General features: G+C 44.1%; 1 protein-coding gene across 1 annotated transcript in view; it reads right to left on the bottom strand.

Annotated features, from left to right (window-relative positions):
- The window catches only part of LOC126176362 (uncharacterized), a 1325137-nt gene that overhangs the window by 269933 nt on the left and 1040291 nt on the right, over positions 1-14913 (bottom strand). The window lies entirely within an intron of this gene.

Below are 14913 nucleotides of genomic sequence, written 5' to 3'. Positions count from 1 at the left end.
GATAACGTAATGTTTTGACAAGTGCTTGATTTCAGTTACGTGAAAATATCCCAGCACAAAGACAATCGTCTTTGTTTCAGTGGTTGTAGACCATACTAACCCATCATTTCCATGACACTGTCTCCCATACTTCATGATAATGAAAAACAAGCTGCCATTCTTCCAACTTTATCGATGTATTTCGTGTAAACTATCTGGTAAGGATCCCCATGGGGAGAAGCGCAAAGAACAAGCAAAAGCAAAAATAGCTACAAAAATGCCAAAACAAAACTAAAGAAAATATTTCATTTGAGGAGCAGAAATCTGTAATATGATTTTGCCAAGGTGACGTATTATGAAGATACTCAATGTTTTAGTTGCTTTACTTAAAGTCGTCTTTTAGGTGAAGCTATTTATCTGAAATGACTAGTTGTCCGCTTCGACTGAGATATCTCAGTGCTTGAAAAGAGATTTTTAAAAGTTGTCAGACAGTAAGATTTTTAAGTAAAGTGTCAACAGTAAGCTGAGCAGTGTTCTCGTAGAAATGCTTGGTGGAATTGGTTCTGGGGAACTACTTGCCACAAAAAAAAAAAAAAAAAAGCATTAGTCACTGAGGTTAAGAGGTGGTTCGACTTGCAATAGATGTTAGTGATATACTGGAAACTAGAAACGAAACTTGAATCCTATGGTGATTGCCAATAAGTCTGAAGTAATGGACTTGACGTAGATCGAGAGCGTACAATCAGTCTCAGGTTGATGCAATTATATCACAGAAATATAAGGACGAACACCGCGTAGTTGTTAGAATTGTAATTAATAAATTAGTTTACCACCGTTCACGTTTTAGAGAATGCGTTAATATATTTCCCTACCATTCTGAAAGCATGGAGCACCGTAATTAATAGCCTAAGTTATCAATTAGAAGAATACAGCTGTTCTGGATTACTCCGATCGCGTAAAGTGGGAGAGTAAGAAATCTATGTTTACATGTCCCAATTTCTAATGACTTTCCGTATGCACTAACCTATTACCTTATTTTCACTATCTCTACACGAGATTCAGGCGAATGCAGCATCTGTTTTACGAAAAGAATACCGTCACGGAAGCAACAATGTAACTGAATTAATCTTACCATTTGACATTTAAGAACTGAGGATCAAATTCATTCAGCGACTCGACTGCACTTACTCAACGTCCCTGACAACATTATTAAGCATAGTGTCATATGATAATGAAACATATGGATCTATTAGTAACAATATTGTTTGACGTTTTCAGGGTAACAATCAACACAGTCATGGGGTTTGCAATTCACCACATCGACTCTTTCGTAAGAAATATAACATTAATTCAGTGTAGACTAGACCGATTTACATTATGTAGTTGGATAACAATACCTTAAGCATTGTAGGGAAAGGCATAACTAGTCAGCAGATTACATTTTCAATAACACTTTGAAAGAAGTTAGTTGTAAACTACAAGTATTCAAACCTAAATTGAAAGGTTTCCTTGTGGCATACGTGGTACACTTCTGTCCTGTACAGGAGTTTGTCAAGCTGTATAGAACTTTACTCTGTAATGTATTAATCATTTCTATACCGTGTCATAATTTTTAATGTTTTATTAGTTCTTTGATTCTTCCGTGAAAAGAGTTTTCTAATCTAAACTCAGTAATTATGAATTGACTTGCTACATGACCAATAGCTCTGGCTCGCATGGTCACACAGAACATGATGAATAAGTAAATAAATTAAATTTATTTAAAAGGTATGCTGGAAATAAAGATAATGAAATACTGAAATCCATCCAGTAAATATACTGTATACAGGTGAAGCTGCAAGAAGTACCTGGCTAATAAGAATTATTGTTCATGGAGCAAGTCAGTTCATAGCTACGTAATTCTGAATAGAAAAGAAACTCCTGTACAGCATAGGACTATGCCAAGTATTCCACAAGGAAAATTTTCAGTTTAGGTTTTAGTACTTGTAGTTTATCACTAATTTCTTTCAAATCTGCTATTGAAAAGTAGTAGGAACTGTATTATCAACTAATTCCTCATCGGAAAACGACGTTGGAAACAGGATTGCTTTTGGACATTTTCCTGAATAAATATCTGACGCTAAGCACGAAACTGATGATGTATCAAGCAGTTGTCGTTTCTATCTTACTCTTTGAATGCCACACCTGGACGCTACATCGCGGTGATCTTAATAAACTAGAATGCTTCAACCAATAGAACCTTAAGTACATCATGAACATCAAGTATGACGACTTTGTACCAGACTGTTCCTGAGGAGGCAAAAATGTACAGTATAGAAGCTACCGTTATTGATCACCAATTCAGATGGACTGAGCATGTCCAGAGGATGAGAAAAAACAGACTTCCTCGACATACGTTGCACAGTGAGGTGAGCACAGGCAGAAGGCCTCGTTGTGCTCCTCAGGAGCTTTATGAGGACCAGTTCAAGAAGACTCTATAGAGTCCAAACATCGATCCGAGTAATTGGTGCGCCGCAACTAAAAGCTTGAAAGATTAATGAGAGACTGAGTGACAGCTGTCGGTCCGTGGTATTTACAGGTAGTCTCTGGTCAGTGGTCGGCTCCACGTTACATGCTTCTGGTGGTTGCAGCGGCATCTCGCGCAGGAGCAAAATGCGACTAGACTATGGAGACCGCGTGTGTCTGATCTGTTATCCATGACGATACTCTTGCTGTCCGGGGAATTCGAATGGCTGTGGAATACTGAAGTTCTGTTTCCTGACTGCACAAAATATGTCTTAGCGCCACCAGCGCACACAGTGACACCGTCTGAGACAGCAGCACGTAATCGCCGACCAATCAGAATCCGACCAATCAGAAGCCGTCTTCGGGCTATATAGAGGCTACCATAGCAGCAGTAGAGACAGTCAGCTCCTGACGATGACGATGGAGGTAATCGTCGAAAGCTCGAGATTTTATCTAGAACTGACGCGGCAAGAATACCGAGAATATTTTATACAGTTCTTACTGTTGTTATAAATATCTCTCTTATTATATATATACACCGAAGCACCAAAGAAACTGGTATAGACGTATTCAAATGCAGAAATATGTAAACAAGCAGAAAAGGGCGCTGCGGTCGGCAAAGCCTCTATAACACAACAAGTGTCTCGCGTAGTTGTTAGGTGATAGATGCAGGACGTCTTCTTCTCTTTCTGTAGCGTGGCGTCTTCTTGGCTCCGTTCGATGCAGTTGCCTATGCAGCAGCCCGACCACTACTGACGCAGCAGTCAATGTTGGAGGGCCTTTTATACTGCTGCCTCCTTGAGCCACTGGTTCTCGATGTACGCTTAGCGACATCGGCTGATGCAAACGTTTGACTTGGAACAATTTTATAAGTCCAAAGAAGCGTTACCCCGGAGGCGTGCTGCTACAATGGCAGGTTATCAAGATTTAAGCGAGTATGAACGTGGTGTTCTAGTCGGCGCACGAGCGATGGGACACTGCATCTCCGAGGTAGCGACGAAATGGGGATTTTCCCGTACAACCATTTCACGAGTGTACCGTGAATACGACCAATCCGTTTAAACATTAAATCTCCGACATCGCTATGGTCGTAAAAAGATCCTGCAAGAAAGGAACCAACGACTACTGAAGAGAACCGTTCAACGTGACTGAAGTGCAACCCTTCAGCAAATTTCAGCAGATTTCAATACTGGGTCGTCAACAAGTATCAGAGTGCGAACCATTCAATGAAACATCACCGATATGGGCTTTCGGAGCTGAAGGCTCACTTGTGTAGCCTTCATGGCTGTACGTCACAAAGCTTTACACCTCGCCTGGGAAGGTCAACACCGACATTTGCCTGTTGATGACTGGAACATGTTGCCTGTTCGGAGAAGTCTCGTTTCAAATTGCATCGAGCAGAAGGACATGTACGGATATGGAGACAACCTAATGAATCCATGTCAGCAGGGGACTGTTCAGGCTGGTGGAGGCTCTGTAATGGTGTGGGGCGTGTACAGTTGGAGTTATATAGGATCCCAGATACGTCTAGATACGACTTTGACAGGTGACACGTACGTAAGGATCCTGTCTCATCACCTGCATCCATTCATGTTCATTGTGCATTCAGAGGGACTTGGGAAATTCCAGCAGGACAATGCGACACCCCACACGTCCCGAATTGCTACAGAGTGGCTCCAGGAACACTCTTCTGTGTTTAAACAATTCTGCTAGCCACCAAACTCCCAACACACGAACATTATTGAGCGTATCTGGGATGCCCTGCAACGTGCTGTCTGGAAGAGATCTCAACCCCCTCATACTCTTACGGATTTATGGACAGCCCTGCAGGATCCGTGGTGTCAGTTCCTTCCAGCACTACTTCAGACATCAGTCGACTCCATGCCACGTGGTGTTGCGGCACTTATGCGTGCTCGTGTGGGCCCTACTCGATTTAGGTAGGTGAAGCAGATTCTTTGGCTCTTTATACGCCCTGAACTATAATTTTTATTTTAAATGGTACGTGCATGCTGAGCCGGTCCGCTGTCCACATCAAAAGATACCGAGTCCGCCTCTCTAGGCAGTGCTTACGTGAACGTCTCGCTAGGTGGCAACGAAGGCGAGCTATGGGACTATTAAGCACCGTACGCGGGACGGCTCATTGTCTTGTTACCTCCAGCTAATGAAAGTCTTGTGGGACAGCGTGAGAACTGTTCACATGTGGAGCTGATGCTACATCGTTGGTAAAGCGTTACCTTTGACGAAAGTTCAGTGACGTCATTAATTGTAGTGTACCAATTGATAAACCCAGAATTGCTAGGATATTGATTTTGTTCATTTTCTATTAGAAACGAAAACAAAAATTCAACCGTGTTTGGAGTGCAATATCCCGGACAGTTTCTGTACGCTGGGCTCAGTTGCTTCGGGTGTCTACAACGCGACTTTGTAAACGTCTCCGTGGCAACGCCTCTTCATAGTTCTGTGCAGTAGATGGCGACTGTCTTCGCCAACATTCGTTTGCTCTTAGCAGTTGAAAACCGTGAAAAGCGCTGCCAGACGTCAGGGATTTTCTTAAGCTGACTCGACTGTAGGAGTGTCTGAGCGGTAAATAGTAAATATATTAAAACTTCATGCACGACGGGGCATTTTTATCACGCATCTCAGTATTTATGGGGTCATGCCTCTTGAACTATGTTTCGTACAATGATATGTGCGTACGTACATTCAGCGCAATATGTGGATAATGTCTGCCAAAAAATGTTGCGTATAGAGTTGGTAGCAAATAATTAATGCACAAAAGTGCCATGCACAATGCAGCAGTTTTTCACATATCTCAGTATTTATGACGATATGTCTGGTGAAATGTGTGGAATACCTTGTTATAATTTTGTATGTGCGTTTAGCGGTATAAGTGGGTATTGCCAGATAAATTTTTTGCGAATAGAATTAATAGTACAGAAGTAATAAATTTAAACGAGATAAATGCTGTAGCAGTTTTTCACGAGTCTCACTGTTTGTGACAGCATATTTCCTAAACTAAGACAGGTAGGCAATTTTTATTCTGACAGCGATTATTGCCAGAAGCTAGAGAGATTTGTACCAAGTTTTATTGATATCGGTCCAGTGGTTTAGGTGAAGATGTGAAAAAACACACACACACACACACACACACACACACACAAATATACGGCAGTGGAGATTCAAATTACGTCTCAGTCTAAATCGAACATTGCTGTAAAAGTGCTACCCTTGGTGGACCAACTAGTTTTCCGTCACGATTGTGACCCGTTTATGCACTGCTGTATGTGCTGTCACATCAACAGGCGCAACTGTCACTTGCGAACTCGGCTGGACTCGGCCGTACTGCTTCTGGATTTTTACAGTATGAGAAGAAAGAACGCAAAGCAATAAACGGTGAGTTCATAACTTAGTACGCAATGTACGCGATCGCTTTTCAGCTTCTGGTATCAATATACTCTGCTGATTAACATTTTTAATACACTGTTGATGTTTGTGAGTTTAGTGTTTCAGTCGTATACGGCGACTTGTACAATTTCAGAAGCTTATTTTTTACTTCTAGTATTTCGGCCAAGTATTGGTAAAACATCTTATTAATGCAAACCATAGTCAAGGGTTAAATTTTTATCGAGTGAGGGCCGCCTGTTTTAAGATTTGTTCTAGTACCGTTACTTGCCGGCCGAAGTGGCCGTGCGGTTAAAGGCGCTGCAGTCTGGAACCCCAAGACCGCTACGGTTGCAGGTTCGAATCCTGCCTCGGGCATGGATGTTTGTGATGTCCTTAGGTTAGTTAGGTTTAACTAGTTCTAAGTTCTAGGGGACTAATGACCTCAGCAGTTGAGTCCCATAGAGCTCAGAGCCATTTTGAACCGTCACTTGGTTTGCATATTACATTACCCAAAATGTTTCAGTGTATTTTGGCGACGTGCTTATGTGTAAATTTTTTCCTTTCTTTTTGAAAGTAATAGGTTTCAATTGCTTATTCTCTTTAACGATATTTATTTTAATTGCTTTTCGCGTGCATCTTAGATGACAGTAGAGTGTGATCCCCTCTGTAACCTGTGATTCAGAAAGAAAGAACAGATTTCAGTTTATTACAAAAAACTATAACAGATGGAAACACGTCGTACGTGTCACTGGTTAGAGGAATGCTCAAAGTTCTGACACAGCTGCGCTGTTGTTTATTTGTAGCAACACGAAGACTACTCCACAAGAGTTTTGTGTCGGTGTTTGCGTGAAGTTTGTCCATTGTTCAAGTGCAACGCGGCTTCCGCAGTCGATTCAGCAAGAAGCCGCCTCCGCACAAGCAATTTTATGACTGGCATACAAAAATCTTGGGAGCTGATTGTATACGCAAAGGGAAGAGCACTTGTCTGATGAAAATGTCGAACGTTCAACAGGGGGCTCTCGGAAGTCTACAAGACGGGGAGGCCAGGAATTCCAACTTCTTCAAACATGTGCCCATGTTGAGTGTGTGATGTAGTGGCAGTACGCACATTAAACTTTGAACCTTCCTCTGTCCAGTGCAATGCGGAATGTGTTTCTATCTTTCATAGTTTTTAATAGGCATATGAAGTCTCTACTTTCTTTTGGAATCATCCCATATAATAACTGTTATCTGAGAAGGGAACAAGTTTTGAATGTCGGAGGCGGCGACTCTGTGAAAGCTCTTGGAAAATGTTGTACCACAGAGAAATTGCTATCTAATTTAATGTTTTAACGGTACACATTTTAAAGTAATACTTTCGTCCATTTTTGGTGATCCTTATTGTTGATACTCATTCCTCAGCTGGCCGTATCTCTTTCGATTACTTGGTAAAATAAATTATGAAAAATTATACATATTTATTTCCGAGAATGCGCGTTAACACTATCGAACTGAATGTATTTTCTTGAGGTAATGTTAAGACGGTTGACATGGGTTACATGTAAGGTTATCAACTGAAGGAGCAATGAAATAATTTTGTTATTTACTTGGTTCAATTTTATAACGCCAGCATAAGCTTGTGACTTGATTCCTCAGGAGAAGAAAAAAAAATAACGTTATTATTTAATTCCCACTGACATCGAGATCACTAGAGACTCGGCATTAGCTTCGTTGCAGTGGCCAATGATGGAAGTCGCTCTTGACCTTGCTGAAGTCATCCACGAGGAACTTAAATCAGGACTTCCGGAAAGTAATATACACTCCTGGAAATGGAAAAAAGAACACATCGACACCGGTGTGTCAGACCCACCATACTTGCTCCGGACACTGCGAGAGGGCTGTACAAGCAATGATCACACGCACGGCACAGCGGACACACCAGGAACCGCGGTGTTGGCCGTCGAATGGCGCTAGCTGCGCAGCATTTGTGCACCGCCGCCGTCAGTGTCAGCCAGTTTGCCGTGGCATACGGAGCTCCATCGCAGTCTTTAACACTGGTAGCATGCCGCGACAGCGTGGACGTGAACCGTATGTACAGTTGACGGACTTTGAGCGAGGGCGTATAGTGGGCATGCGGGAGGCCGGGTGGACGTACCGCCGAATTGCTCAACACGTGGGGCGTGAGGTCTCCACAGTACATCGATGTTGTCGCCAGTGGTCGGCGGAAGGTGCACGTGCCCGTCGACCTGGGACCGGACCGCAGCGACGCACGGATGCACGCCAAGACCGTAGGATCCTACACAGTGCCGTAGGGGACCGCACCGCCACTTCCCAGCAAATTAGGAACACTGTTGCTCCTGGGGTATCGGCGAGGACCATTCGCAACCGTCTCCATGAAGCTGGGCTACGGTCCCGCACACCGTTAGGCCGTCTTCCGCTCACGCCCCAACATCGTGCAGCCCGCCTCCAGTGGTGTCGCGACAGGCGTGAATGGAGGGACGAATGGAGATGTGTCGTCTTCAGTGATGAGAGTCGCTTCTGCCTTGGTGCCAATGATGGTCGTATGCGTGTTTGGCGCCGTGCAGGTGAGCGCCAGAATCAGGACTGCATACGACCGAGGCACACAGGGCCAACACCCGGCATCATGGTGTGGGGAGCGATCTCCTACACTGGCCGTACACCACTGGTGATCGTCGAGGGGACACTGAATAGTGCACGGTACATCCAAACCGTCATCGAACCCATCTTTCTACCATTCCTAGACCGGCAAGGGAACTTGCTGTTCCAACAGGACAATGCACGTCCGCATGTATCCCGTGCCACCCAACGTGCTCTAGAAGGTGTAAGTCAACTACCCTGGCCAGCAAGATCTCCGGATCTGTCCCCCATTGAGCATGTTTGGGACTGGATGAAGCGTCGTCTCACGCGGTCTGCACGTCCAGCACGAACGCTGGTCCAACTGAGGCGCCAGGTGGAAATGGCATGGCAAGCCGTTCCACAGGACTACATCCAGCATCTCTACGATCGTCTCCATGGGAGAATAGCAGCCTGCATTGCTGCGAAAGGTGGATATACACTGTACTAGTGCCGACATTGTGCATGCTCTGTTGCCTGTGTCTATGTGCCTGTGGTTCTGTCAGTGTGATCATGTGATGTATCTGACCCCAGGAATGTGTCAATAAAGTTTCCCCTTCCTGGGACAATGAATTCACGGTGTTCTTATTTCAATTTCCAGGAGTGTAGTTCCCGCTCCTGGCGAATATACGATAAGTCCAGTGGTATAAATTCGGTGTTGTCAACTCAGCTGTTGCACTGTTTGTGTCAGGGTCTCACACTGACGTATCAGTTTGTCGTCTCTGGAGGTGAAAATCTTTTAAATTGTACAGGAAACAATCGTAACGTGCTTTGTGAACGCGAAGTATGGTTTACACCAGCGATACAATCCATGCTTTTCAAAACTGTTGCGATCACATCTATGTGCCCGGTGAGCACCCCGTAAATGTACCATGGCAATTTCCTCCAGGGACATTGCCTGTCACGTCGAGTGACAAGCGGGTTTAGAGGCACAGTTCGCCATTTTAGTACTAAGCTGGTATGACAAGCTGCAGCCGGCTGCTCCCACACGGGAGTGAGAAGGGGGGGGGGGGGGGAGAGTAGCTTGCGCACAGTTGGCGTGAATAATTCAACAGCTGCTATAGGCGCCGAGGACTTCGCTAAGGCAGACTTAGGGGGACTTTCAGTGTGCCATCATCAACATGTATGCTTGTGAATAGAGACGGAAGTGGAAGCGTGGATATCTTTATTTACTGTGTGCTATAACCTGAAAATCTTTGCGGAGGAACTCAGTGGTAAGACTGATCTTACGTCGGCAGTCAGGTTTGTTGCTGTACCAGGTCAATGATGTGGAGATTCCATAATAAAGTACTGGTGACCGTAAGAAGTGTTTGGTGTATGTCCATAAATATTAAAGGAAGGTGTTAGAGGTCAAGGTCAGTAAATCACCACAGTGCTCAAACGCATCTGCTTACGAAGTACTTTCCTATCACCTTTGCAAGGAGAGGATACAAATCATTAATCTACAAGCTGGTTTGGCTAAACATAGTAACTACAGCTATAAGAAGTGGACTTACTGCCTGAGAGGTTTTCCTGAGCGCGTAACACAGAAGGTACGGTGAAGCTCATAAAAATAGATCAATATCTTGATCAGTCTGATGCTGCCCAATTTCTCCTATCTTTTACTGATCTTAACAGTTCTCTATTACACGTACCGGCCTCTATACAAAAAAAAGGTTCAAATGGCTCTGAGAACTATGGGACTTAACATCTGTGGTCATCAGTACCGTAGAACTTGGAACTACTTAAACCTAACCAAGCTAAGGACATCACACACATCCATGCCCGAGACCGTAGCGGTCACGCGATTCCGGACTGAAGCGCCTAGCACCGCACGGCCAGCCTCTATACAGTGAGGTGACAAAAGTCATGGGATAGCAATATGTACATGCCGTTAGTATTGCGTACATAAGGCATAAAAAGGGCAGTGCATTGGCGGAGCTGCCATTTGTACTCAGCTGATTCATGTGAAAAGGTTTCGGGTGTGATTATGGCCGCACGACGGGAATTAACATATTTCAAACGTGAAATGGTAGCTCGAGCTATCATAGACGTATGGGACATTCCATTTCGGAACCCGTAAGGAAATTCAATCTTCCTAGATCCACAGTGTCAAGAATGTGCCTAGAAAACAAAATTTCTTACTTTGCTTCTCGCTACGGACGACGCTGTGGCCGACAGCCTTGACTTAACGTTAGAGAGCAGCGTACAGATGTCAATACTAACAGACGACTGGAAAACCATGGCCTCCTCAGATGAATTCCGACTTCTGTTGCTAAGAGCTGATGGTAGGGTTCAAGTGTGGTGCAGACTTCACAAAACCATAGACCTAAGTGGTCAACAAAGCATTTTGCAAGCTGGTGGTTATTGCATAATGGTGTGGGCTGTGTTTACATGGTCCAATTGAACAGATCATTGAGTGACTGGAAAAGGTTATCTTCAACTACTTAGAGACAATTAGCAGCCATCCATGCACTTCATGTTCTCAAACAACTATTTTTATGGGCGACAACTTGCCATGTCACCGGGCTACGGTTGTTAACGACTGATTTGAAGAACATTCTAGACAGTTCTAGCGAATGATTTGGCCATCCAGACCCCCCAACATGAATCCCATCGAACATTTATGGGACGTAATTGAGAAGTCAGTTCCTGTTCAGAATCCTTCCCCGGCAACACGTTCGCAATTATGGAAGGCTATACAGGCAGCATCGCTTAATGTTTCTGCAGGAGACTACCAGCATTTGTTGAGTCCATGCTACACTGAGCTGCTGCACTACACTGGGCAAAAGGAGGTCCGAAACGATGTTAGTGTAATCTGTTTTGCGTGTTCTAGTGTTGTTCAGTCTCTATTTTTTTCTTCTTAAAGCTCCTTCGAATGTCCGGTTAACTATTCCTCGATGCTGTAGCACGGGTCTATTGTTCTCAGTTCCTCTTACTTCATCTGCCACTTAATTCTCAGCCTTCTTCGACGGGACCGCATTTCAAAGAGCTTACAGTCTCTTCTTCACAGTGTGTCTAATGGTCTACCATTCACCTTGATACAATGATTTGGGTCAGACTTACAGGAAATTCTTCTTCAGTTCTATATCACGATCTGAAATTATGAGAGGTCTTCATCGATGCGAATCTACCCCTAGTATCGTCCTTACCCGGACGGCCTGCGCAATATTGTTTCCTACGTACAAGAAATCTTTCACTCATCCCGCTGCTGTGACCTTACAAGTTTTAATGTTAAGCAAGTCATTTTCTTTCTACTATTACTCATCTTCGTCTTTCTTCTATTAATTCCCAAGCCATATTTCGTGTTAAGTTCGTTGTCATTCATTTGAACTCAGCTTCTTCGTATTCCTTCATTCGACCAGAGTGGTTATGTCGATTGCGAACGTGGCATTTATAGCTATTTCCTTGATTTTTAATTCTCGCTGAGAAAGTTTCTTTCACTTTATTTATTGATTCTTCGAAGTACACGCTGCTGCTCCTTATTTCAGCATTAATATTTGTCGACTTTTAAATAACATATTCCGTTGCGGGTAGACAGCGAGAGGTCAACCAGTTTCCTGTTTTTCACGATCTCAGGACCTAACACTTCTAGACTTTTACTTGTGGCAGTGTTGAAAGTTACTGTGTATCGAACCGCAATAAGAGTTGAAGAAACCCTTTGTGCCCATTTGCCGCGGAATCATAAGAAATACGGTAGCAATAGATCAGCGCATCCGGGATTTAATTGCGCTGACGGGTTGATGAATGTATGAATGCAAACGCCCAGGATATGGCCGAGCGGTTCTAGGCGCTTCAGTCCGGAACTGCGCTGCTGCTACGGCCGCAGGTTCGAATCCTTCCTCGGGCATCGATGTGTGTGATGTCCTTAGGTTAGTTAGGTTTAAGTAGTTCCAAGTTCTAGGGGACTGATGACCTCAGATGTTAAGTCCCATAGTGCTCATATCTATTTGAACCATATGTTGTGAAGTAAAGTGAAGTTGAGGAAAGATTAAGATATTAGTTAGTAGTTAGTAAGCAATTAATAAATTGATAACTTTAAGTCAGTAAGTTAGTTAATCATAGATGAATTTGTTGTAGACTTATTCCCTTGAAAACAGTTATCAGATTAACTTACAGATTAACTGTTAGAAAGAGCAATGAAAATAACTGTCTGCTTTAGTTTCTAGATAGCTGATCTAAATGTATAACAGTAATAAGCAAATAAATGTTGCTATGGGGTCTGAAGGATTACTACAATATTATCAAGACGCAAGAAATACTCAAACATCGAAAAATGTGTTTCTGCAGACATGCGCTTATAACGTATTTCCTAGAGCGCAACGTAACTGTAGCGTGGCCTGAGTTCCTCTGGGCGAATTTATTGTCGTTTCTACATTGCATGATTTGAAAGATGACGTAGCATTGGTTTCCTTATTTTAATCACACAATTTTTTGTCTATCAGAGGAGATATCTCTGTTGCTTAACGTTATCATTTAGTATGCAGTGATGAGCCAAAACGTTATGGCCACCCGCTTAATAGATTGTTTGGTCGGCTGTGGAACGAAATACATCACTTATTCTGCGTATCAGGTGTCCGATAGTTTGTTGGTAGGTTTGTGGAGGTATGTGGCAATAGATGTCGATGCACAGGACAAGTAATTCGCGTAAATAACGGGACGCTGAGTTGCGTACGCGGTAATGGCTCCCGATAATGACTCAGATGGGTTCATCAGGCGAATTTGGTCGCCGAGGAATCAGCATGCTCCTCAAACCACTGCAGCACAGTTTTGACTCGGAGACACGGACTGTAATATTGTTGAAAGATGACATCGCTGTCAGGGAAGACATCAAGCATGAAGTCCACCCCCGGTAGCTGAGTGGTCAGCGGGACAGAATGTCAATCCTAAGGGCCTGGGTTCGATTCCCGGCTGGGTCGTAGATTTTCTCCGCCAGAGACTGGGTGTTGTGTTGTCCTAATCATCATCATTTCATCCCCATGAACGCGCAAGTCGCCGAAGTGGCGTCAAATCGAAAGACTTGCGCCCGGCGAACGGTCTACTCGACGGGAGGCACTAGTCACACGACATTTACATCAAGCATGAAGGGATTCAAGTGGTTCGCAACTGTCAGCTTGTCTTCGGTTACTATCACAGGCCCATGCAAATGCAAGAGAATGTCTCCCGTAGCATAATCTCGCCCGCACCAGCGTGCGTCCGTGGCGGGCTGCACGTTTCGAGCCACCATTCATCTCGATCGGTTGATCGACGGTCGAATCCCGAGGATCCTGGGCCCACTGCAATCGTAATTGACGATGTCGCTCGGTCAACATATGAACCCGTAGGGGTGTTCTGCTGCGGAGCTCCACGTCCAACAATGTACGACGAAAGGTGTGCTCCGAAAAACTCCTGCGTGCAATTAGCATTGTGCTCTTTCTGCAGAGATGCCTCAGATCACCCTCTGTCCTACTTTACAGAGCAGACAAACGTTTGAACCTATCTTCTGTGAAGAGTCGTGGACAATCACCCATTTAGCACCTAGTGGTAGCTTCACTGTCCTACCTTTTTCAGTAGATGTTCGCGACAATAGCTCGTGATCATTCGACAACCTTCGCAGTTTTCGAGATACTCATTCAAAGGATGTGCATAATAACAATCTGCCCTTTGCCAAAGTCGCTTACACCAATGGATTTCCCTTTTCAGGCCGTATCTTTGCAAGGGAGATCTCCTGTCCGTGTCTGCTCCGCTTACACACTTTTGTTCTACATCTATATCTACATTTATACTCCGCAAGCCACCCAACGGTGTGTGGCGGAGGGCACTTTACGTGCCACTGTCATTACCTCCCTTTCCTGTTCCAGTCGCGTATGGTTCGCGGGAAGAACGACTGTCTGAAAGCCTCCGTGCGCGCTCTAATCTCTCTAATTTTACATTCGTGATCTCCTCGGGAGGTATAAGTAGGGGGAAGCAATATATTCGATACCTCATCCAGAAACGCACCCTCTCGAAACCTGGACAGCAAGCTACACCGCGATGCAGAGCTCCTCTCTTGCAGAGTCTGCCACTTGAGTTTGTTAAACATCTCCGTAACGCTATCACGGTTACCAAATAACCCTGTGACGAAACGCGCCGCTCTTCTTTGGATCTTCTCCATCTCCTCCGTCAACCCGATCTGGTACGGATCCCACACTGATGAGCAATAGTCAAGTATAGGTCGAACGAGTGTTTTGTAAGCCACCTCTTTTGTTGATGGACTACATTTTCTAAGGACTCTCCCAATGAATCTCAGCCTGGTACCCGCCTTACCAACAATTAATTTTATATGATCATTCCACTTCAAATCGTTCCGCACGCATACTTCCAGATATTTTACAGAAGTAACTGCTACCAGTGTTTGTTCCGCTATCATATAATCATACAATAAAGGATCCTTCTTTCTATGTATTCGCAATACATTACATTTGTCTATGTTAA

This window comes from Schistocerca cancellata, chromosome 3 (genome assembly GCF_023864275.1).
Source record: "Schistocerca cancellata isolate TAMUIC-IGC-003103 chromosome 3, iqSchCanc2.1, whole genome shotgun sequence".
NCBI lineage: Eukaryota > Metazoa > Arthropoda > Insecta > Orthoptera > Acrididae > Schistocerca > Schistocerca cancellata.
Note: the sequence above shows the minus strand (reverse complement) of the source record. Positions and strands in the feature narration are given on the sequence as shown.